The sequence below is a fragment of the Amblyomma americanum genome, chromosome 9, assembly GCF_052857255.1.
Source record: "Amblyomma americanum isolate KBUSLIRL-KWMA chromosome 9, ASM5285725v1, whole genome shotgun sequence".
Lineage (NCBI taxonomy): Eukaryota > Metazoa > Arthropoda > Arachnida > Ixodida > Ixodidae > Amblyomma > Amblyomma americanum.
The window spans coordinates 37,849,089-37,873,232 of NC_135505.1; the positions used below are offsets into that span (position 1 = coordinate 37,849,089).

The window sequence follows — 24,144 nt, forward strand, 5'->3', positions numbered from 1 at the left end:
ATACACAGAGATCCAGACCATCCGACCGCCCTTTGCATCCTGGATGACCACGTCACCATCCCACCTCGTTCGAGTATTATGGTTTCTGTCGGCGCCAAGACTGTGCGGAATTTCGAAGGCGTCGCGGAAGGCAACCAGATCTTGCTTTTTGCCAGGAGCCTTGCTGTCGCCAGAGGAGTCGTTAATCTCGTCGACGGAGAAACAGAAGTGCTGATAACCAATTTCGGTGGTGCACACCAACATCTGAACGTGGGAACCGTTGTGGCTCACGTTGATGCCATCGCCCATGTCTGCAGCACACCCAGTATTTCCACAATGTCGTTGTCGCAACAGCAGAGCCCAGTCACTGGTTTCACGTTCGACGTCAATCCAGCACTCTCCCCGACGCAGCATCAACAAGTTAAAGATCTTCTTCTGCGCTACGGCGACATCTTCTCGGTATCATCGCGTGTTGGACGAACTCACCTAGCGAAGCATCGCATTATTACGGACGATAACGTGCACCCTCTCCGACAGTCCCCCTACCGAGTGTCTCCCGCTGAACGCGACGCTATTGGCCGCCAAGTCAAGGAAATGCTCCGCGACGACGTAATTCGTCCTTCCCGGAGTCCCTGGGCAGCGCCAGTCGTCCTTGTGAAGAAGAAAGACGGAACATTGCGGTTCTGTGTAGACTACCGTCGCTTAAACAAAATCACCAAAAAGGATGTCTATCCTCTCCCCCGGATCGGATCGACAACGCTCTGGATCGCCTTTGTAGCGCTAAATACTTTTCTTCGATGGACCTCAAGTCAGGTTACTGGCAAATTGAGGTCGATGAGCGGGACCGTGAAAAAACAGCTTTTATTACTCCAAGTGGCCTGTATGAATTTACGGCCATGCCCTTTGGACTGTGCTCTGCACCGGCAACTTTCCAACGCCTCATGGGTACCGTCCTTGCCGATTTAAAATGGAAGACGTGTCTCGTCTATCTTGATGATGTTGTCGTCTTCGCCCCGACTTTCCAGGAGCATCTTCACCGCCTCGAATTGGTCCTACAAGCAATAAGGTCTTCTGGACTCACGCTCAAAAATGAGAAATGCCACTTTGCGTATACAGAGCTGAAGTTCTTAGGGCACGTTGTGAATCAAGCCGGTGTTCAGCCTGATCCTGAAAAAACAACAGCTATTGCCCATTTTCCGCCGCCGCAAGACCTGAAAGCTGTCCGCGGTTTTCTTGGATTGTGCGCGTATTACCGTCGCTTCGTGAAAGATTTTTCTCGCATTGCCGAGCCGCTGACGCGCCTAACAAGGTCGGACACACCTTTCACATGGGAAGCAGCGCAAGAAAATGCATTCCGCAGCCTTCAAAGCCTCCTGCAGACGCCTCCCGTTCTGGCTCACTTCGACGTAAACGCCGACACGGGGCTCCATACTGATGCCAGCAACATCGGCTTAGGTGCTGTCCTGGTCCAGATCCAAGCAGGTCAAGAACGGGTCATCGCTTACGCAAGTCGATGTTTGTCACCAGCCAAATCAAACTATTCCGCTACCGAGAAAGAATGCCTTGAAATTGTATGGGCCACTTCGAAATTCCGACCGTACCTTTACGGCAAAAATTTTAAGGTGGTGACCGATCATCATGCCTTATGCTGGCTCGCAAGCCTTAAAGACCCGTCCGCTCGCCTCGTCCGATGGAGTCTGCGGCTCCAGGAATACGACATGACTGTCGTGTACAAATCCGGGCGCAAGCACTCTGACGCCGATTGTCTGTCCCGCGCCCCAGTAGATCCTTCTACCGACGCCTGTAATGATGACGACATCTTACTGACTGCTCTCAGCGCCTCCTGCCCCGCTGACCAACAATGCGCCGACCTCGAACTTCGAGACGTAATGGAATTTCTCAACGGCAGCAACACGACCGCCCCACGCGCTTTCAGGCGCGTGTTGCTATCTTTATGCATCCGCAATGGTCTTCTGGTCAAGAAAAATTTCGCTCCAAACAATACGCAATACCTAATCGTCGTACCGCCTAGCCTGCGCAATGAAATCCTCCAAGCCTCCCATGACGAACCCACTTCTGGACATTTGGGCATAGCCCGTACGCTAGCCCGAATCCAAGAGAATTACTACTGGCCTCGTCTCCGTGCTGATGTCACTCACTACGTCAGAACGTGCCGAGCCTTTCAGCGTCGCAAGGTACCGTCAACCAAACAAGCTGGGTTCTTGATGCCCATTAGACCACCCACAAGGCCCTTCCAACGAATAGGAATGGACATGCTGGGTCCGTTCCCACGTTCGAACTCTGGCAACAAATGGATAATTGTCGCGACGGACTACCTTACCCGCTATGCAGAAACGTCAGCTCTACCCAGCGGCACCGCTTTAGAAGTCGCTAAGTTCTTCGTGCATCAGATCGTGCTCCGCCATGGGGCACCTGAAGTGCGGATCACTGACAGAGGCCCTGCGTTCATGGCTGAGCTGCTGCAGGAGATCTTGGTTTACAATCATACCGACCACCGCCGAACAACGTCGTACCACCCTCAAACGAACGGGTTGACTGAAAGACTGAACCGAACCCTTTCTGACATGATTTCCTTGTACGTCGATATTGAACACAAAACGTGGGACGAACTGCTTCCTTATGTCACCTTCACCTACAATACGACCATGCAAGAAACAACGCAGAGGTCCCCAATCCAACTCGTCTACGGCCGTGCAGTGACGACGATGCTCGACGCAATGTTACCACATCTGGACGACTCTAGCCATCACACTGATACCTACACATTCCTGGAACGCGCCGAAGCTGCTCGCCAACTGGCCAAAGTTCGAATTCAGGACCAACAACTTCGAGATGCAGATCGCTACAATCGGCGCCGTCACGACGTCCATTATGCGCCTGGCGACCGTGTGTGGGTGTGGTTCCCCATTCGGCGACGAGGACTGAGCGAAAAACTCCTCCATCGCTACTTCGAACCATACCGCGTGGTCAGGTCATTGGGCGACCTCAACTACGAGGTCATTCCCGATGGATTTCATTTAGTCCGAATTTTGAATACGAATTTTCATACCTCTAATAATTGTTGCTTCAGTCTTGCTTGCTTGCCTAAAATAACAGTAGCAGGAAAGTTATATGCTGATTATATAATGAATTTTGCAATATATCACTGAATTGATTTTTCATATCGATGAGATATGGACACCCCATGCTTGCAACATGAGTGGGCCACATTCAATTTTGTATAGTGCTGTTTCATTTCCAGACAACTGTCAAGATTGGCATGACTGCTGTGAATGGCAGTGCGAGATAGCCTGTCGTTTCCTATGACATCACCGTTAGTCGTGGCATTGCAGTTCCAGAGAAGTTCCATAAACTGTGGATATTTGGGCAATTTGTTGGTCTCAAAATTTAAACGTTATGGTTTTTAAAAACAACTTATTGGCACATCTGCTTCTAGGACCCGGAGCATATGGCTATATCATGTAACGCTGTCATCACAGTGACCACATTAACTGCTGTCCAGGCCCCACATTATTTCTGATTTTTAATGCGACAGTGTTACCGACCCTTTGTCACAGAAAACTCTGCAGTGGCGTTGGCCGGGGGTGGAAAGTCTTAATGGAAGAGAGAAATAAAAAATTCCGGAACAGCTCAGCAATGTTCAGATACACCAAATTTCTCTGAGAGGTGGTAGTGGGAATTAAATCCTGTAAGACAGGCACGCTACCCACACGCCACGAAGCTTTATTTTTCTCTGTTGCCTGTTTTGACAGTTTACTACAGGTCACAAACAGATTATGTTGTGCAGTACGCTCTCGAAATCTGGAGTGGACATGCGCTTCGCTCATATCAGAAACCTCGAACCTTCTCAGAATACACAGCTGCTCTATCAAGCTGAGAAGCTTGTTGGGTTCAAGCTGGATAAAGGTAGACCTAATGAATGCGTGATGCGAATTGGACCCAGTAAAGCAGTCGTGTTCTACTTTGTTTCCCTCAAAACACTCGACAACTTGTACTTTGTAGTGCAGCAGCTAGTGCGTTCATCTCGGGGGTACTGATCATTTTCAAATTGCACTGAATTTTAAAAAAATTATTTCTGTGCTATGCAATCAGTGTTTGGTGTAAACCAAATTGTGATACCTTTAGCCATACCAAGGCACTCAGAGGGATATGTGCAGTGTTTCTGTAATTAATCATGGATTTTGAACACTTCAGGCTTCAACAGTCGGACAGTGCAGCTCCTGATGGAGATCAGAGCTGACATCAACGAGCTCAAAGGGAATCGCGCAGCTGCTCTGCAGCATTGTCTTGGAGAATACCTGGTCCCATTGAGTTCCATGCTAGATGTTGAGGAGCTAGAATAAATCCTTGGAGACCCCGACAGAAGGGCTGTTCTGGTAAGCCAGGCTTTTCAGTGGTTGTTGTAAAGAAATGTTTTTCTCATTGCAAGTTTTATAATCTGATTCGTAAACATGAAAATTCGGCAATCAATTGTATCTGTCAGCACTCTTTTCACTGGTTATTCAGAATTATGTGGTTACTTGGTGCTCGAGTTAACACGGTGAAGAGATGAGCTCAGAATCACCTTGAGTACAGCTTTAAGCCAAAGCTAAAGTGGCTATGGCTTATTTTGTGGTACAGCATGGGTACAACATTCTAGAAGGCTGCAGTAGAGAAGGTGTAGCTTTTCCTGTGAGCCTTCTGAAGTGGCTGTCATGGCACGGTGCTAGTGTAGACAGCAAAGTTCCTGCCGTGATGGACTCGACACAGATTGATGCAGTGCCTCCCCTCACTCCCTAGATAGCACGAATAAAATTTCCTGATTTTTAAAATCACCAGGTTGGCAGTTCTGCAGTATGCTTGCACTTAAGTTTATGGCTGCTCCAAGTAACCAAAATTAAAAGTACCTGCCTAGAAAATTGAACTTCTCCGGGAACCTGCAGGCATGAAAATATGGAGTGCAAGATGACTGCATTTGTATTGCTCTCACAGATTGGCATTTTTTGGAAGTTGCAGCATGGTCTTCATCTCTTAGCTGTGCCATTTTTTTACCTTTGTCACTCTTGATCAGTGTCTTGTAGTTTGCTTGCATTAAATTCGGTGAAATCATTCTTGGGTTTCTGGTACAGTTAAGAAATATTTGGGGAGGGGGGTGGGGGGTTAATAGGGCATGCTTTGTCGCATCACACTGAAAAACTGTCGCTCATGGCTTGAGCATGTTTCGATCAGCTTGGCACCAGCACATTCTTCTAAGAAATGCTTTGAAGACAGGTGTATCGCTGCATTTATTTTGGTTGCACATGCGTTTTTTTTTCATAATGTGCATGAAATAGCAATTCATTAGGGAAAAATGGGTGTAAAAAATTTCTGGGTGCTCAGCATAGATAAAGATGTTATTTGCTGTGCCTTGTATGCAATAAATACGATAATTTATAAATGCTCATTCATCCCTTATTTGCATTCAACATCTTATTATAATTTGTGCTGTAATGGTTTTCACATCTAGCGGCTTGCCTTGATCGGAGGCGACACAGTGGACGAGGCTACACACCTCATCCTTGGAAATTTCGTAAAGATGCCAGTCGCCTTGCAGTTTACGCTGGAAGGTAGAAGGCACAGGCGACCTTTTAGGCAGCTTCGCCTATATATCGTATTTACGCGCATAATTTGCGCCCTAGCATAATTTGCGCACCCTTAACTTATCAGCCGGGCTTGCACAAAAACATTTTTTAATCGCATATTTTACGCACCGCGCGGTGCTAGACCACCATCATGCATGCGGGCTCTACCCTATGGCTCTACCCAGTAGCATTCGGCTATTCCGCGTGTTTGTTCGGAAGGCTTTTTGAATCTTTTGTGCACTGGGCGTTCATGGTGGTGTCAGAGGCCGCTGTTACAATCGCGGCGGCACCAGCGGCATCGCCACTCGGAACAGCCAGCAGCGCTTCCGGGGAGGATCGGCAGCTGATAGAAAGCCAACACCGCTGTTTGGTTGATGTATGTGACTCGACTGCCGGCTACGCTTTTCTTGATGGCTCGGACGGCTTGTGTTTGGTTGTTCGGTTGTGTCTTGCGATGGGATATCACAACTATACGGCAAGTTTCAAAGTGCTTGTCAGCGACTTATCACGGCGCGAAGCCAGCGAGAATAACCGCGTTCGCACAAGTTTGCCCATAGGCGACAATAGTTGTGTCGGCAAACAATAGTTGTGTCGGCGCACGTGGCTATTCTCGCTGGCTTCGCAGCACCGCGCCGTCATAAGGCGCCGACAAGCAGTTTGGTCGACGCTCGCGCGGTACTGTTAAAGAATTGTGTGGTGTGGTAATTGATTTATTGATTCGCGCTTGCTATCCCGGACGTAGTTGCGAAAGCAAACTCACGGAATCCGGAGCTACCGAACAAGTGGCTGGGCTGCAAGCGATGACACTGTTTTAGCGTCTTATTCAACTTCATGCATGCACCTTCATGCCATCCCGCAAAAGGGGGGGGGGGGGGGTGCGCGGATTTTCATTTAGAGTGAACTTTTTTTCGGGGGATGGCCAGCGTGGGGTGCGGGTCCAGGTGCTGACGTATACGCAGCAACATACACTATACCTATATGGCGCGTTATGACCTTTGTGGAGTTTTTTTAAGGCGCGCTCGCGAAATCACCGCGTAATTTGCGCACCCCTTCTTCGAGCCCTAATTTCTGAATAAAAATTGCGCAAATTATGCGCGTACATACGGTAGTGTTATTGTTGGCGAGTTTTTGCATGCCATGTTGGTTTGCCCTTGTTTGCACTTTGCAATGTTTCTGGTCACTCGCATTCTCTTTAAGCATTGTGTTTAACTGGTGTCTTTGATTTTATGTGCTAAGCAGTAAATGCAATAGTTTAAGAAGAAATGATGCACTGATACACCCTTTTTCCTTGTATTGGTGGTTCAATTTAACTGGCAGCAAGCATTTTGCCTTCAGAATAATCTGCTTGAAGAGATGATTGATACTTCTTTTAGGGCCACTGTAGTTGAGTTACTGGACAACAAAAATTAAAAGAACTCTTTAGTTTGAATTTTGATTTCTCTGAACTTTTACTTTGATTCTGTCAACTTGCAGTGCATTAAACGGGCTATTTAATTAGATTACTTCTGGATTTTAATTTTTAGTCTGTTTTTCTTGATAATTGCTGTAAAAAATTAAATCTTAATTATCATAGCTTAATGATCTGTTGAATTTGCAAGCTTGTTTCGTTATCAGGAAATGATTATCATGTTAAGAAAACCCAGCCACAAATTGTGGCATTCTTGTTCGAGCCTTAAAAGGGCCCTAAAAATGGGGGGGGGGGGGGGGCAATGAGTGTAAGACAACTTGATGAAACTGGTAGATATTGAATTGCCTATCAGCCTCCTGCAAAAATTTTCAGTATAGCTAATGTAAAACAGAGATATTGGCAATTAAAAACTGGCTCCGTGTTTTACCTCTCAACTCATACACAGCCGCCACAGCTACAGACAGAGGAGGGAATACAAAGGGGGAGGTGCTCCAGTCACCTTCGGGGCCGGGCAAGCACCCGTCCTTTTTCTCTGTATAGCTCTCGAACCAGTGATAGCACTCTGCATCATGACGCATTCGCGCTAGCCAATGCAATGCGCGCAATCTCGGGCAAACACCTGGTGTCGTGGGTTTCGGCGCAAAAGCGCGAATTTTCGAAAATGTCTTGCAAGTTACCAGCTTGCTCTCGAGGACTTGTACGTGACAAGCACGCTAAGTGGCATTTACACTACATAATGCACATATTTGATTCCCACTTCTTCAACCCGCCTTTTGCGACCCTTTAGCTTAGATTTGGGCTCTTTAATGTCCACCGTTGCTCACATCTAGGCCACCTTCGATTCCAAATGGACACCCTTAAGTCACAGGCTAGAAAAGTAAATTGGCAAAAAAACCCCGCAAAATGCAAACAGCAGTAGAGAGAGTCGCACACAAGAATTTTGACACTGACATTTGTTAGCGAATATTGTCTAGCATTAGCCCAGCTCTCTTCTAGCTGGGCCAGTTTTGGGATCAGGCCCTGTAATGGTACAGCTACTTCATCTTATTAGCTTTGAAAGTTGTTATAACGTTTCAGTTATTTGATCCTTCCTTTTCTGGTTGAGGTAAGCCTGTCAGATGTTGTGTGAAAAACAAAGGTTCCTCTTAGCGTGATGACAATAATGAACCTGATTAGGAGTAGAGTAAACTATTGGGCGAAGCAGCATTCTACCATATTTACTCGAATGTAATGCGACCACGATTGTAACGCGATGGTCAACTTTTCGGGTGTGAAAATGGGAAAAAAAACGATTGTAACGCGAGGGTAGACTTAGGGCGTGCGACAGAAAAACCGAAAGAACCCGAATGCTTCCCGAGGAACCGACATCGCACAGTTCTGAGGGTCAAAGACAACTTTATCGAAATACAAGCCGAACAGGCATTCCTATACATCCTCATCCTCACGGCAGTTGTCGCCGTCACTGTCATCATCACAGCTTGACTCTTCTTTGTCACTAGCTGCCTCCCACAGCTGGTCGTCCACACCTCCGTCTAGAGCCTTTGAAATTGAGCATTTCTTAAATGCGCGGTAGCCGAAATCATGAGGCAGCCCGTACCAGGCTGCTGAAATCCAGTGGGCAACGGTAGACGCGCTTGAGCATTTCAGTCTACCTGCAGGTGTTGTTGTTGATCCGCTTTCAATCGATTCCCAGTATAATTGTCGCAAGCGATCCTTGAAGGGCTTGTTCATGCGAACGTCCAGAGGCTATAGAATGGAGGTCATGCCACCCTGTATAACAACGAGATGCGTTCGGTCAGGCTGTAGCTTTTGTTTGACGCCGGTTGTCATGTGACCTCTGAAAGAGTCCAGAACCAATACTGCTTCCAGATGCAGCAATGCGCCTGGCCTTCGGTCCCACACTCTTTGAATCCAATCTATGACAAGATTAAAATCCATCCAACCTTTTTCGTGACAGCGCACGGTGACGTCTTTCGGGAAAGTTTCCTTCGGGAACGTCTTCCGGCGAAAAATGATCAATGGATGGATCTTGCGGCCATTACCAAACATGCCAGCATAACGGTAATCAGATTTTTTTCGTTGCCTGTGCTTCTAAGGCAAACTTCATGCTCACCAGACTTGTGCACTGTTCTGGACATAAGCATGTCCAGATACACGGGAGTCTGGTCGGCGTTGCTGATATGTCCAAGTGGCATGTTGGTAGAGTGACGAAGTTCGATGACGTAGCGCTGGAACTCTCGAAGTTTTGATTCGAAGTACCCGGCAGCTTCTGGCAAATAGAAGTCGTGCGTCGAAGGGAGCACCCGGCCCTTCGCATACACTTCTGCACCCAGCCTCGTGATGCCTTAAATTGGTTTTGGGTCAAACCCGTGTCCCGCGCAAGCTCCTGTGCTTTGCACTGAAGCATTTCAATGCTTACTCCAAGTAGTCGGGAACGTTGCTTGCTAATGAACTCTGCAAGGGGACGCTCCAACTCCAGGAAGCGGCCTTTCTTGGGCCCCCGAAAGCCTTTTCGCGTTCTGTTGCAGTTAAACAATTCCTCGCGATGTTTCCTCCATCCCCTGACCGTCGATTCGTTGAAGTCCAGACGTCTTGCAGCTGCTGAATTTCCCACTTTCTCAGCAAGCAGAATAGCGTTGCGCTTGAAGCCAGCTGTATACTGAGCGCGTGAGCACGCCATTCCGCTTGAAGACAACTCGACCGTTTGATGGGCATAGGCCTAAGACTCGAAGCACGGAACGCCCAACTACACGCACTGGCACCAAACACGAGAAAGAGCGAACAAAGTGCGCTGCTCCATGCCCTGCTGCCTGTTAGTCACGTGGCCACGTTTTTGCATTAGTTGCAAGCATTAACAGACAGATGGCGGTGGGATCGCTCGCTCTTTTTCTGGCATCTTGGCGGCGATTGCGAGCGCTCGGTGCCTCCGAGATGGCTGTTTGATTTTGCGTTCACAAAGGCCACACAACCTCGATACAGGTTGCGAGCATTCGTCAAGAGGTGGCGCCCTCTCATCGCGCCAGTGACTCTAGCTGGCGTCGACTCTTGTTGGCTTGTTCTTACTGGCGTCTTTTTTTTGTGTTTGCGATCAGCTTGCCGTTTTGTACTAGTAGTTGTGACCTGTGGTTCGCGTGCTGGTTGACCGGGGAGTTGAGTGCGTGATTTCGAATGACCAGTACGATCAACGCACATGTTTGACACATGAAATGATTTTAATAGTGTGTGTTTGGTGGTCTTCATAGCGTTTTTAGACCTAGTATTCGATGGTAACGCGGGGGGTGACGTTTCCTTTCTACTTTCGGCAAAACTCGCGTTACATTCGAGTAAATACGGTAGATTGAGGTGATCTGCGGCAGGCCACATTATCAATGAAAACCCTGTCAGTGTTACACTACCTCCTAGAAAATTTCAGTGCAATGCGACGCTGGCACTCAACTTGTAACTTGCTTGCCTAATGTCGATGTGAGAGGTACCCCTTTCTACATTTAGTTCCACCTTGGAATCCTGACTATGTACAAATGGGCTGCTAACTACTTATGCATCAGAGAAAATGTTCTAGACTCACTGATCGCCTGTGGACTGCCACAGCATGACATTGGTTCTGTGGAAACTGCTAATATCAAAGTACTTATAACATTGTCTAGTCCAAAGATTTATGGGTGAATAGTCTTGTGGATGATGCATGATGAGCAGCCGCTGGAGAATCTAGAATAGCACATTCATTGAGCCTAATCTTTTATTAGTAAATACTGTAGTATATAATCCTGCATTAAACTGGCGTGCAAAAGTATACCCATTAACGACATAGTTCTTTTTTTTCTTAACAGTAAAAGTTTGCGGGACTCATTGGTACGTTGATGCCTGTCAGATCAAAAAATACGCTGAATGCAGAAAATATCGAATTTAAATTTAAAGTTTTTCCACCTCTTGATCTAAATTTGTGACGTTTACAATAAAAGAGATCCCATGGTCACCATTTTCAAGTTGCAGTCTAACATAGCATGTGGAATGTGTGCTAAAAATTGGTTAGTACTGCTTTCAGCTATGTAATTAGTGAGAAGCAGTGGTACCTATATTTTTATTTGTGGCTATTTTTAGCTTACAAAGGCTGTTTCCAGTGGGATGAATTTTTTGGGATTAGCATGCATTGCTTATTCAAACAGGATAACTAGGTTTTATCTAGGTAAAATGATGCCATTACAGGAAACTGGATTTACATTCTTTCACAGGCTTAGTAGAGCACGTACATATAATGTAGATGATATGCGACACTAGCTGAATATTCTTGTTCGAAATAAAAGGTATGATACACAGGTTATAACGTAAAAGTACATGTTTGTGAGCAGCAAATTTATTTAATGATTTCTGTTCATTGTTTATCAGCATTTGCTGAAATTTATTGTCATGTTTACAAAGATATGCCAATAATTGGGAAACAACAAAAAGCTGGTCAGATATGTTTTATTCGGTTTACTTAACGAAAAAGTGTAGTGCACATTCGAATGGAATAATGCTTTGAAGTTTTCGAGGCAGACTTAATTTTTCGTTTTTTGAATAGAGCATGCTGTAGTTTTTTTCCTTTTATTTTGCTTTCTCAGAAAAGTTCGTTTTGTGAGTCGCTAGCAACACTGCTCTCTTCAATTTGGTTTGTACAGCTTCCACGCCTTTACAGATGTGCACAAATTTCGTGCCTACTTTTGCGGTGAATGCAATTACACTTAATGTGTTTTTGCTGCTGTCTTCCCTAAGTTATTACAAGGTTTGACCACATAGATGAGAATTCATTTTTTTCACACTCATGTTTTGCACAGTTTGCAATTAACTGTCTGATTACAGCTGCTCTTGAGCGGAGGGCGCCTGATGCAGATGTGGCCCGCGTCAACTCCCATATTCCAAGCTTTTTGTGTGGCAGCAGGGATTGGGATGGTGGCCGGAAGGCCAGGATGAACTTGACGCGGGCACGCCATCCTGACCACTGATAGAGCTTTTGGAAAATAATGCAATAAAACATGCAACAAAACTACTTTTGAATTTGATATATCATACTTCAGCTCTGCACTGCCATTCCGGCTTAAAAAGTCGGCATGCCAGTGCAAAGCTGAAGCTTAGGACAGAAGGCAGAAGCCTAAGAAATTGGTGTATCTGCATGAGATGTTGCTGTGAATACATCGGATTTACTATAATTTGACTAATATATGCATGAACACTGTGTGTGCAGCCAGTATTTTGTAGACCGGAAATGAGTTGCCCACTTGACCAAAACTGGGCATCATCAGGGCAGCCCAGTTTGGCTGCCGTTATAAAGGCCGGTCTGGGCCCAATTGGGCAGCCCACTTGTGCCCAGACTGGGCTTCATCTGGGCAACCAACGAGCGCTGCCCACTTTGGGCCGAACTGGGCTGCCCACTCGGGCCCAACAAGGGCCCCACCAGGGCATTCAAAGTGGGCTGCCCACTCAGGCCCAACCAGGGTCCCACCAGGGCATTTAAAGTGGGCTGCCCAACAAGGGCCCCACCAGTGCATTGAAATGGGCTGCCCACGTTGGGCCAGATCTGGTTTTTTGGGAGCAAGCGAAATGAGCTGCCCAAGCTGGTTCTCTTCTGGCTCCTTTAGGGTAGCCCAAGTGGGCTGCCCATTTGGGCCCCTCCTGGGCACGAGTTGCAAAGCCCACATGGGGCTTATATGGGCTACCCAATTGGAGCCGACAAGGGGCCCCAATTCGGAGCCCACTTAGTGCTATTTGGGTCAGTTCAGTGTGTTCCAATGCGCTCTGGAGCTAGGATACAAACGCACAGCGTGATTATTTTCATTTTATGTCCTCTGCATATTCTGTAATAGAAAAATGCTTTGGTCTCGCAGTGATTGACGACACATGCCTTTTTTTTCAAAGTGTGCGGAAACTAGACCTGACTATTTTTGCCATGTGGGACCGAACAAGCTCGTGAAAGAGTTCTGAATGCTGATCTCTTGCTTTGCAACCAGTGCCAATTAAAACGATCCTTCCAAAGTCTGTGGAAACTAGACCTTACTATTTCTGCCATGTGGGACCGAACAAGCTCGTGAAAGAGTTATGAATGCATATCTCTTGCTTTGCCACCAGTGCAAATAAAAGCGACCCTTCACCAAAATGCTCGCCCTTAAGTTGATGAAAACAGTGGTAATATTGTGCACTGTTTTTACAACATGAAGACTGCTGGTAGTTTTATTAAAGGCTCTGAGCCAGAATTAGTTGCTTCATATGCACTTTTTTAAGCAGCCACAAACTACAGAGGAATATAATATGCAAATCACAGAGACTTGCCAAATGTTAGCGCTGTCGTCTGTAGGGTGACGAATATGGCACTGTGCCTCACTTTTGCTGTCTTTATGTGCCGCATAGGTGTACAACCGCATATTACTGCCTGGTCTCTGTTGCTATTTACATTAAAATGAAGAGCCACCAAACCAGGAGTATGCTATAAAGGTCAGGAAATATGATCCGAACTTGAAGACGTCATTACCTTGTTGAAAAAATTTTCCTTGTGCTTTATGTGCTGCACTGCTCTGACATCATGGGTAGTTTTCTGCATGTATCTCTATAAAGACTCACTGAGCCCCCATGCCTTCATATGTTGATGCGGTTGATTTGGGGGCGTTTCTAATCCACCTCGTTCGCAGATATAATTTTGAGGAGTATAGCACTTAATACCACTGAATTTCTTCGAAGGCGCTTTCCTAACAGAAGCAGACTTGCGCAACGGATATTTTCAAGAAATAAACGCCACCTTTGGCTGACTGCATTTTTTCCTGTGATTGGGGAGTCTCACTTACTTTGAACTTCGGAAAAAAAAAGGCGAGCCCCGTGACCGTCGGTTAAAGGTGGGCTTGACTGTGCATAGCAGCTAGAGGAAACCTGCCTGAAAAGTCATCGGAGTGCTGGTGTTTTGAAGCTCGTTATTTTACTTTCGGGCATAGAAATAGAATACTCGCAGAACTGTTGTCGTCACGCTGCAGCGAGGGCTGTAGTCCACTTGTTGCCAGAAGTATTGATGGAACCATGCTTTGGGATAGTTTGTGGCGCTTCCATGGAATCCCGAAAGAGGCACTCAAGGATAAATCCATCATCAAGTCTTCGGGAGGATAATGCAGCGAACACACATGAGTTATACTGCCTTTCAGCTTTCGTAGCGGCATAGTACACAACCAATTGGTCTGCCGTGTCTCATCTGTCGGCCCTTATGGTAAACCACCCCACGGGCTCTTCTACTGCCCTGTTGTAATTCAGCACTGCTGTTAGGGCAACCTACGACGCCGCATTGCACGATCTTTTGCTGTGCACCAGCCTTCATCTGCGTTGCTAGTACTGCGCTGAGGGTATTGATCAAAAAGAGACCGACGACGAAGTACGTCCACGTACGCTAGATGTGAGCGCGGCGCACACGGAGGCACGAAGTAGCGCGCACTGCTCTGGCACAGGGTAAACTGCGGTACAGGCCAAAAAACTGTTGCCGAGATATCAGCTTTCACCGGGAAGTACGGTTAGGTTAGGAGCCAGGGGGTCGTTTCCCGCTGCCTCCGTGAGCAGCCGTTGCTAATTAAATGTAACCCCAGTCGGGGAATCCCGAGGGGCGATTACTAGGTCGCCGCATCTGGTGCATCGGAGGCTGTCCGAGGCTTGGTCCCAATGGATTTTGATTCCTTGGACTGTGCCGTTGCACGATGCAGCAGGCTGCTTCGGGGAGGTATCCCACGCTTGAAAGTGCCAGTTCTTTTTGGCCAAAAAGACACGGATGCGTGGTCAAAGGCGCTCGCGTTTAAACTTGGCGGCTTGAAAGTAAAGCTGAATCACGACGCTTCAACGGGCTCCGCGCTTAACTTTAAAGCAGTGCACACGAAATCGTGCGCCCTGCGCGCTTACGGAGGTACGGGGTCCACTGGATCTGGCTCTCGCGCTCACTTGCATGTACCTTGAGATGTGTACTGTGAACGGTTTAAATGAGCCGAGAGCTCGAAAAGAACAGTTCCGCCCAACTGCCGAAGCTATTGAATGGAGCCGCAAACAATCGTGTTGGAGGATAGAAGGTCTCGGCAGGTTCTAAGTCTCTTTTTCTTAACTGCCTAGTATCTTTGTATCTTGTCTCCAATCCCAAATAAACGATCTCCGTTGAGTAGTTCGATGTTTACTGGCACAACCGGGGACGTTTCGCCGAACGAGCCAACGAAGACAAAAGTGCTATGTATACTCATGCTAACTGCATTCTACGATCACCGACCGTCGTGCCATCATAGTTTTTCGTCGACCGTAGCGATCATCTGACCTGCCTTAAAAGGCTCCTTTAAATGTCAACTAGCACTTGAAGTGGCACTTGGAGTTACACTGCTGTTAGACGCTTTTAAATTGAGGCGCGTGAAAAACAAAACCACGGAGCACACAAAGCGCATAGACGCGAAGCGCCACAACATACCGGTGCTCTCCTGTCCGCCTGTGGCGCCGCCAAGCATCGGTTTTCTTCGCTTCCAACATAAAGTTTTTCTTTAATAATAATAATAATAATAATAATAATAATAATAATAATAATAATAATAATAATAATAATAATAATAATAATAATAATAATAATAATAATAATAATAATAATAATAATAATAATAATAATAATAATAATAATAATAATAATCTATATTCATGCCGAAAGGTATGAAAAGGAGTCGACCCGACCCCTGGTACAAAGATATCGGCAAGCAGGGTTTTCTTTTCACAGAGTTGTTTCCTGGCATGGCACAAGCGAGGTTTACAAAGAAAATAATGCATGTTTATACAAAAATAACATTATGAGAAACGAAAGCAGGAATAGATTCCCAATTATTAAAACCAAGAAAAAAAGGAGTTAAAAAATTTTAAACGTGATTTGACATAATATACAAAAAGGGCCTTAAAAGATATGACATTTAAATTAACGTTGTTGTTTCGCAGTATGGTGAGGTGTTTTGGAAGTTGATAGGATAGCATTTGTTGTCCATAATTTGTTCTCATAGTTTCTATCTGTCATGGAAAAATATTGCGTGTGTTATACGTCTGGTTGTTTCTAGCTAGTAAGACCAAAGTTTGCAGTTGCATATTATTTTGTGATTTCTTTTTAAAGCGCGATAATAACTGATAGCTGTACAAGGAAAAGATTTTCAGTGCATTTAAAGATATGAAATAGTTGGTGGTGCATTATTCTCTATTTAATTAGAAAATGCATCGCATGATCTTTTTTGGAGAATAAAGATTTTTCAAAATTACCCAGCGATGTGGCACTGCGGACAAGGTGACAGCATAGTAGCTGCGAACAGAATAATGATTTATATAGAAGTTTTTTGATATTGAATGCAAGAATAGTTCTGCGCCTATACATTTGCCGTACTGCTCGTGCAAGTTTAGGAATAATGCTGTCAATATGACAATCCCACAACATTTTTTATTGAAAGATGACACCAAGGTATTTTAAGCTACTTGTAGTTTCGATTACGTTAGAGTTCAGCACTAGATTTTTCTTTATGATGACGATAATTTTTTTGGACGGAATATTATCCATAGCGCAGCAACAGAACAGGGGACAAACACAAGCGCTAAACTTACACTACGGCTTTATTTGGTGCACACAGAATTTATACATGATGTAAAGAACGATACCAGTCAGATTAGACAAGATACTTTGTGAAAAAAGCTTAACAATCGCATGCAATACATTTCACCGGTTGGCATACTGCTCCGAGTCCAAAAATGCAATATCTTTCTTTGTCAGCGACAATGACGGACTGCTGACGCAGCTTTCAGGTCCAGGTCTTTTGATTGCGGCAGCCTCGATAATTTTCCTTGTTAATCGATCCTAATTTCTGCCCATCACCTCGCATTCTTTATAACCAGGCTTGCATTTATGAGCATGACAGTGCCGTGCCAAATTGCTGGAACCGCCATCCCTAACATACCTATGGTGCTCGCTTAACCGCTCATTAAGGCATCTGCCTGACTGCCCAATTTACGCCTTGCCGCATGGAAGCGGGATACTCTAGACTATTTGTTCAGTACACTGCACGAAAGGGTTTCTATGCTGAATCGCGCAACTATTCTGAAGCCTGCTGTCGGGGCAGGTGGCCTTGCAGATGCGGGACAATTTTACTGGTGCAGACATATACAGACATATCCCGCATTTGCAAGGCCACCTGTCCCGACAGCAGGCTTCAGAATAGTTGCAGAATTCGGCATAGAAACCCTTTCGTGCAGTGTACTGAAGAAATAGACTACAGTATCCCGCTTTCATGCGCCAAGGTGTACATTGGGCAGTCAGGCAGATGCCTTAATATGCGGTTAAGCGAGCACCATACGGAAGTTAGGGATGGCGGTTCCAGCAATTTGGCACGGCACTGTGGTGCTCATAAATGCAAGCCTGGTTATAAAGAATGCGAGGTGATTGGCAGACATGCGGATCGACTAACAAGGGAAATTATCGAGGCTGCCGCAATCGAAAGAACTGGACCTCAAAGCTGCGTCAGCAGTCCGTCATTGTCGCTGACAAAGAAAGATATTGCATTTTTGGACTCGGAGCAGTATGCCAACCGGTGAAATGTATTGCATTTGATTTTTAAGCTTTGTTCACAAAGTATCTTCTCTAATCTGTCTGGTATCGTTCTTTACTTCATGTATAAATTCTTTGTGCACCAAATAAAGCCGTAGTGGAAGTTTAGCGCTTGTGTTTGTCCCCTATTTTGTTGCTGCGATATTGATCATAACACATACCCACTAGCGCGAACCATCACCTTGTTACAAAATATAACAAATTTGCTTTTATTATAATTGATTTTTAACGCATCGTGAGCTGTCCAGACACCTAGACGGGAGAGCGTATCTTTAGCCTTCTCGATTAGGTCATCAGAGCACTATCGGTTTTAAAACAAATCTTGCTGCAATATTCAGCCGCGCTGCTTTCTTTTGTCAGCCTCAGAGATTCGTGACATCCATGGAGGTAGGAAAATTCCTCCGTGGTGGCGTCGGTGGCGTCTCTTGTCCTATGACGCCATTACCATTGTACTTGCGAGATTGACCTGTGGTGGTGAAATCTGTATTTTAGTTCTTGCGGTTTTCTATCTTAAGAAAGCTTTCTTTTCAGTAAGAGTAGCGTTTTTGTGATCAGGAGCTGGTGTTCGGTTTATTCAAGCCAAATTCAATTTTTGCTAATTCCCTCTTTAAATAAAACAAAGCGAACTGTGGAAAGGAGAGTGATAGGCGTAATAATAATAATAATAATTGGTTTTGGGGAAAACAAATGGCGCAGTATCTGTCTCATATATCGGCGGACACTGAACCGCGCCGTAAGGAAAGAGATCAAGGAGGGAGTGAAAGAAGAAAGGAAGATGGTTTGGTTTGGTTTATGGGGGTTTAACGTCCCAAAGCAACTCAGGCTATGAGAGACGCCGTAGTGAATGGCTCCGGAAATTTTGACCGCCTGGGGTTCTTTAACGTGCTCTGACATCGCACAGTACACGGGCCTCTAGAATTTCGCCTCCATCTAAATTCGACCGCCGCGGCCGGGATCGAACCCGCGTCTTTCGGGCCGGCAGCCGAGCGCCATAACCGCTCAGCCCCCGCGACGGCTACAAGGAAGAAAGAAGTGCCGTAGTGGAGGGCTCCGGAATAATTTGGACCACCTGGGGATCTTTACGCGCACTGAAATCGCACAGAACACGGGCGCCTTAGCGTTTTGCCTCCATAAAAACGCAGCCGCCGCGGTCGCATTCAAACCCGGGAACTCTGGATGAGTAGACGATAGATGTAAGGTTATAGAAAGGAAGGCGGTAGAGTGGGTCAGGGAAAAAACACTGATTAATGACCTCCTAGTACGGATCAAGAAGAAGAAATGGGCGTGGGCAGGTCATGTAATGCCAAGCCAAGATATCCGGTGGTCGCTTAAGGTAACGAACTGAATTCAAAGAGAAAGCAAGCGTAGCAAGGGGCGGCAAAAAGGCCGCCACCGTATGGGAGATGCTGAAGTAACGAACCTTAGCTGTTTTTTTTTTATCAGATGAAGAAAGCGAAGAACGCGCCGGTCGCCTCGAGAAACGGAATGTAACACCCTTTGAAACGGGGTGGATTGCCACCATGCTTGGCTACGCATGCACGCACGCCGCCTAGCAAAACGATCGTCACCTAGCGCCATCTATCAAAGAAATTACGATGCAGCTCTACCCATTGTCGAGTTGAAGCCCCTCAAGATGCGTCCCAAACGGAATTTGCTTTGTTTAGCGGTCAAGGCGAGTCTAGAATTCGGCTTGCGGTGCGTTATGGTAACGATTCATTAGTAATTGCCTGTACACAGTGTTTACCGATTATTTAATTGTGGTTTTATTTTTATACCATAACGCATAGGCTTTTGTTTGCCTACCAAATTCGGTATACAACTGTCCCCGGATGGGTGCCCGTGGTTGTCGGAGTATATAGAGCGGAACGAATGCATACATGTATAGCGGTTCCGTACTGGCGGAGTTTTCCCACTCGTTTTGGGATATTTTTGGTGAGGGGAGGGGGAAGGGATGAGAGCGCACAACCAATTTTAATGGCTGCCATTTTGAATTCTATAAACCGAAACCATGCCGCTATTTCGTACGCTGATGTCATACTGACGTAGTTCCACAGCTATCCAATGTATTGGATCATGACGTCATCATCAGCACACGGCAGGTATTCGTTTCCACAATGCTATTGTAGATCGCTCTAGAAGCCTCAATGCCAGATGCGCTATTTTCTTGTTGCAGCCACAGATCACTTTTTGATGTCAGGGTGGTTAACAGGGAAGTGTACGAGGCGAGGCCCCACCCTTTTGGTCAGGATGGCATTCACTACGGTGGCGCCACTGGCAAGAGGATGGGTAATAGGATAGGTGGCCAAGTAACAGCTTTTTTGGGGGGAGCCAGAGTTCTGAGGGAACCAGTGTAGAGAAGGAAGAAGCAAGATCAAAGGGACGATGGAAACATAGGAGAAGAAATAGACAAAAACGCCAGAGCCAAGTTAATTCAGATATATGTTTCATTAACATGCAAGGCAACAGAAATAGACTGAAATGGGAGAAAATAGAAGAACAGTTAAGGCAGGAGGAATTAATGGTATATGGTTTAGTGGAAACGCATCTTAAAGACATGGAGCAGCCACCCTGCAACCCAGGTTACGCATGGAAATATTGCAATAGAACAGAGGGCAGCAGAAAGTGAGGGGGAATTGGGGCATTCATTCATAAAAGAAATTCCAAAGGATTAAACTGGGATGCAAGGAACATTTATGGCTAAAAGGAAAAGTGGCGGGGGAGGATACACTCCTTGGCTTTGTATACCTGAGGACAGGAGCTAATGCTAAAGAGGAAAACAGGAAAATGTTATAATTTATTGCAAGCGACATTGATGAGCTAGGAGGATAGGGCGAGATAATTAGATTAGGCGATATGAACGCACATATAGAAGACCTGGATGGGTACACAGATTCGACAGGAAGCATGCTGCAGGACATGTGTGACAGGCATGATTCAGTTTTATGCAACAGTACCGAGAAGTGTGAAGGGCTCATAACATGGGAGACAGGGAGTCCGCACTCGACGACAGATTATGCACTAATGTCACAGAGGATGGATAATAGATTAGGGGTAATGAGCATAGATGAACATGGTTCCAGAAGTCTAGGTAGTGACCACAAGCGTATCAATTTGAGTTTCAGAAGAGAACCCAAAGTAGGACTGAAGCGAGATGAACATTCAGAGGGGAATTTCTACTCAGAAAAGCAATTGGAAGCATCAGCCAAACAAATTGAGAAAATAATTTTTGAGGATAGTGAAACAGAATGGACTTATACCCGATTAACTCGATTACTGGAGCTACAGCTAGCTAAGGTGTGAGTAAAGCTAAAAGGGAAAAGACGCAAACCCAAGAGTTGCTGGAATGAGGAGGTCAAGAGGGCGATAGAGAGACGTCAGGAAGCGTCCAGGGAACACAGATATTCTATGAAGAGGGGGGAACCAGAAGTTGAAGTAGACAGAAAATGGGATACCTTCATAAAGTGTAGAAGAGAAGCATCCTATTTGACTGAAGAGAAAATTAGAAGAAAAGTTGTCCAATGGATGTCAAAATTAAATAAAACAGATAGAAAACAGCTCAAAATTTCTGGAAGCATCTAAAGCAATGAGTAATACGGCTAGGCTACAACAAAGGTGTATTGTTACAGATCAGGGTATTCGACTAGAAGGGGATGAAGCGATAAAACACATAGAAACAAGGATGGCAGAAAATTTTTTAAAAATGTTGCACATAATTTATTGAAGGAGGATTGACCGGTTACTCAAATAGCTTCACTTGAACAAAGCGAGTGGGAAAGGGCAGAAAAGAAGGTTCCTAGTGGCACGTCAACAGGACCTAGATGGTATTCCGATTACGTTAGTAAAGAAGCTAGTACCAAAATCCAAGCAAACATTAATACAGGTAGTGAATAAAATGACAGTGGATAGGAAAGTCCCCGATGAGTGGCGATTAAGTAGAATGAACATGATATATAAGGGAAAGGGGGACAAAGCTGACGTAAGTAACTACCGTCCCATAACAGGGACATCTGTGGTTTACAGGGTGGTGATGCAGATTATAAAGGACAGATTGCAGGCTTGGGTGAAGAACGAGGGGGTGCTAGGGGAACTACAGAATGGGTTCCGGAAACAAAGGAGTTTGGATGACAATCTGTTTTCATTGACGCAGTGTATAGAGATTGCTGAAACGAACGCAGGCCCATATGGCTGGCATTTCTGGATATTAAAGGAGCCTACGACAACGTTAATCAAGAGTATCTGTGGCACATACTGGGCACATTGGATGTAGAAGAGGGAGTAAATAATCTTCTAAAAGATATATATTAAGGTACCAGAGTGCTTATAAAATGGGAGAAAAATGTATAAGAGCGTGTAGAGATACAGCGGGGGCTTAGGAAAGGATGTACTCTGTCTCCTTTGTTGTTCATGTTGTACCAGCAAGGGTTGGAGACCAAGCTGGAGAGGAGCGGACTAGTCTTTAACCTTCCTTTTTTCAAGCAAGGAAAATTAATTAAACAGTAAATACCGGGACTAATATACGCCGATGACATAGTGCTAACGGCTGACAAGAAGGAAGATGTACAGAAGTTGATAGACATATGTGGTACAGAGGGAGATAGATTAGGTTTCAAGTTTAGTAAATAAAAATCTGCAGTCATGATATTTAACGATGAGTTCGGCGAGCATAGAATACAGGAGTTCACGCTAGAAGTAGTGGATGAGTACAAGTATCTTAGGGTGTGGATAAATATAGGTGCTGAATATCTGACAAAACATGAAAAATATGTAATGAATAAAGCAATTAGGAGTGCAGCTGTCAAGAAAAATAGGGCACTGTGGAATTACAATAGGTATGAAGTGATAAGAGGGATCTGAAAAGAGGTGATGGTTCCTAGCCTGACATTCGGTAATGCGCGCCTGTGCATGAGACCACATGTTCAAGCTAGGTTAGAAATTAAACAACGTGGCGTAGGTAGGCTAGCTTCGGGAGCACATGGCAATACACCAAATCAGGGGGTACAGGGTGAAATGGTATGGGCGTCGTTCGAGAGCAGAGAAGCTAGCAGCAAGATAGCATTTGAGGAGCGATTGAGAAAAATGGGGGAAAATCAGTGGGCTAGGAAAGTTTTCAGATACCTGTATATAAGGAATGTTGATACGCAATGGAGAAAGCGAACTAGAAAATTTACAAGCAAATATCTGGACAGCAGTAGGGGGCAAATCAGCAATTATCGGTTAAGAAAAAAGTTAAAGAAACAGAGAGAGCTCTGTGGAAAACAAGGATGCTGACGAAATCAGAACTGGGAACATACAGAATTTTTAAGCAGGAAATTGCCAAAGAAAATATCTGTGATAATTTTAGGGGAAGGTCTTTGTTGTTTGAGGCCAGGACGGGAGTTTTGCGGACTAAGACATAGAGAGTCAGGTACCACGAGATAGACACGTTGTGGGTGTCATGCGGAGAGGAGGAGGAAACGACTGAACACTTGATACTTTTATTTAAAAGGCTTCACCCTACAGTAGAAAGCAGCGGGCTGCTTTATACAAGGCATTGGGGTTTAAAGACAGTGAAGGGAAGGTAGATTTTAAGCGGGTAGAAATAACCAAGCGAAGGTTATCTGATTGGTGGCTAAAATCAAGAAACGAGTAAAATTTCATAAGTCATGGCTAGGTGGCTTGAGCCACCGCCCGACTTAAAGGGTTCAGCCGTATCCATCCATCCATCCATCCATCCATCCATCCATCCATCCATCCATCCATCCATCCATCCATCCATCCATCCATCCATCCATCCATCCATCCATCCATCCATCCCTCCATCCATCCATCCATCCATCCATCCATCCATCCATCCATCGATCCATCGATCCATCCGTCCATCCGTCCGTCCGTCCGTCCGTCCGTCCGTCCGTCCGTCCGTCCGTCCGTCCGTCCGTCCTTCCATCCATCCATCCATCCATCCATCCATCCATCCATCCATCCATCCATCCATCCATGCATCCGTCCATCCGTCCATCCATCCATCCATCCATCCATCCATCCATCCATCCATCCATCCATCCATCCATCCATCCATCCATCCATCCATCCATCCATCCATCCATCCATCCATCCATCGGTAGGAGACCTCACGAAATCTTGAAACGTGATGAGTAGTTGCTGCCACAAAGGGCGCTGTTATCAACGGGAGTAGCAAACCCCACGAAGTCTCGAAACATGATGACAAAGAGCTAACGCTCTCAAAATTTAATTGTGCGCATGAGATCAGAACTTTGCGAAGATAAGACGGGCGCGGCTGGCTCAGTAAAGGATTAATTCGAGAGATGAGAGGACATTTTGGGCGCAGCGGCGCAGTCAGGCTCATGGTGATGATGATGACAATAAATCGGTCCCATTGAAACAAGCTCCAACCATTTAATAATAATTATTTGGGTAAATTTCACTGTCTCCGCTGCAGTTGTAACTGCCATCACTGCATTGCCAAAATCAACGACTGGTCCGGCTAAGTTTTAGAAATAAACTTGTCTTACTCTATATTAGGTGGTTTACCAAAAGTGGTT

General features: G+C 45.6%; 1 long non-coding RNA gene across 2 annotated transcripts in view; it reads left to right on the forward strand.

Moving 5' to 3' along the window:
* The window catches only part of LOC144104286 (uncharacterized), a 34,740-nt gene extending 21,195 nt beyond the window's left edge, over window positions 1–13,545 (forward strand). The window contains exons 3-4 of one of the 2 annotated variants that reach the window (XR_013308488.1): window positions 4,195–4,376; window positions 11,845–13,545. This is a non-coding gene — a long non-coding RNA (uncharacterized LOC144104286). The remainder of the gene's footprint in view (window positions 1–4,194; window positions 4,377–11,844) is intronic. The other variant, XR_013308489.1, reaches the window with a different exon arrangement.
* The last annotated feature ends 10,599 nt before the right edge of the window (window positions 13,546–24,144 follow it).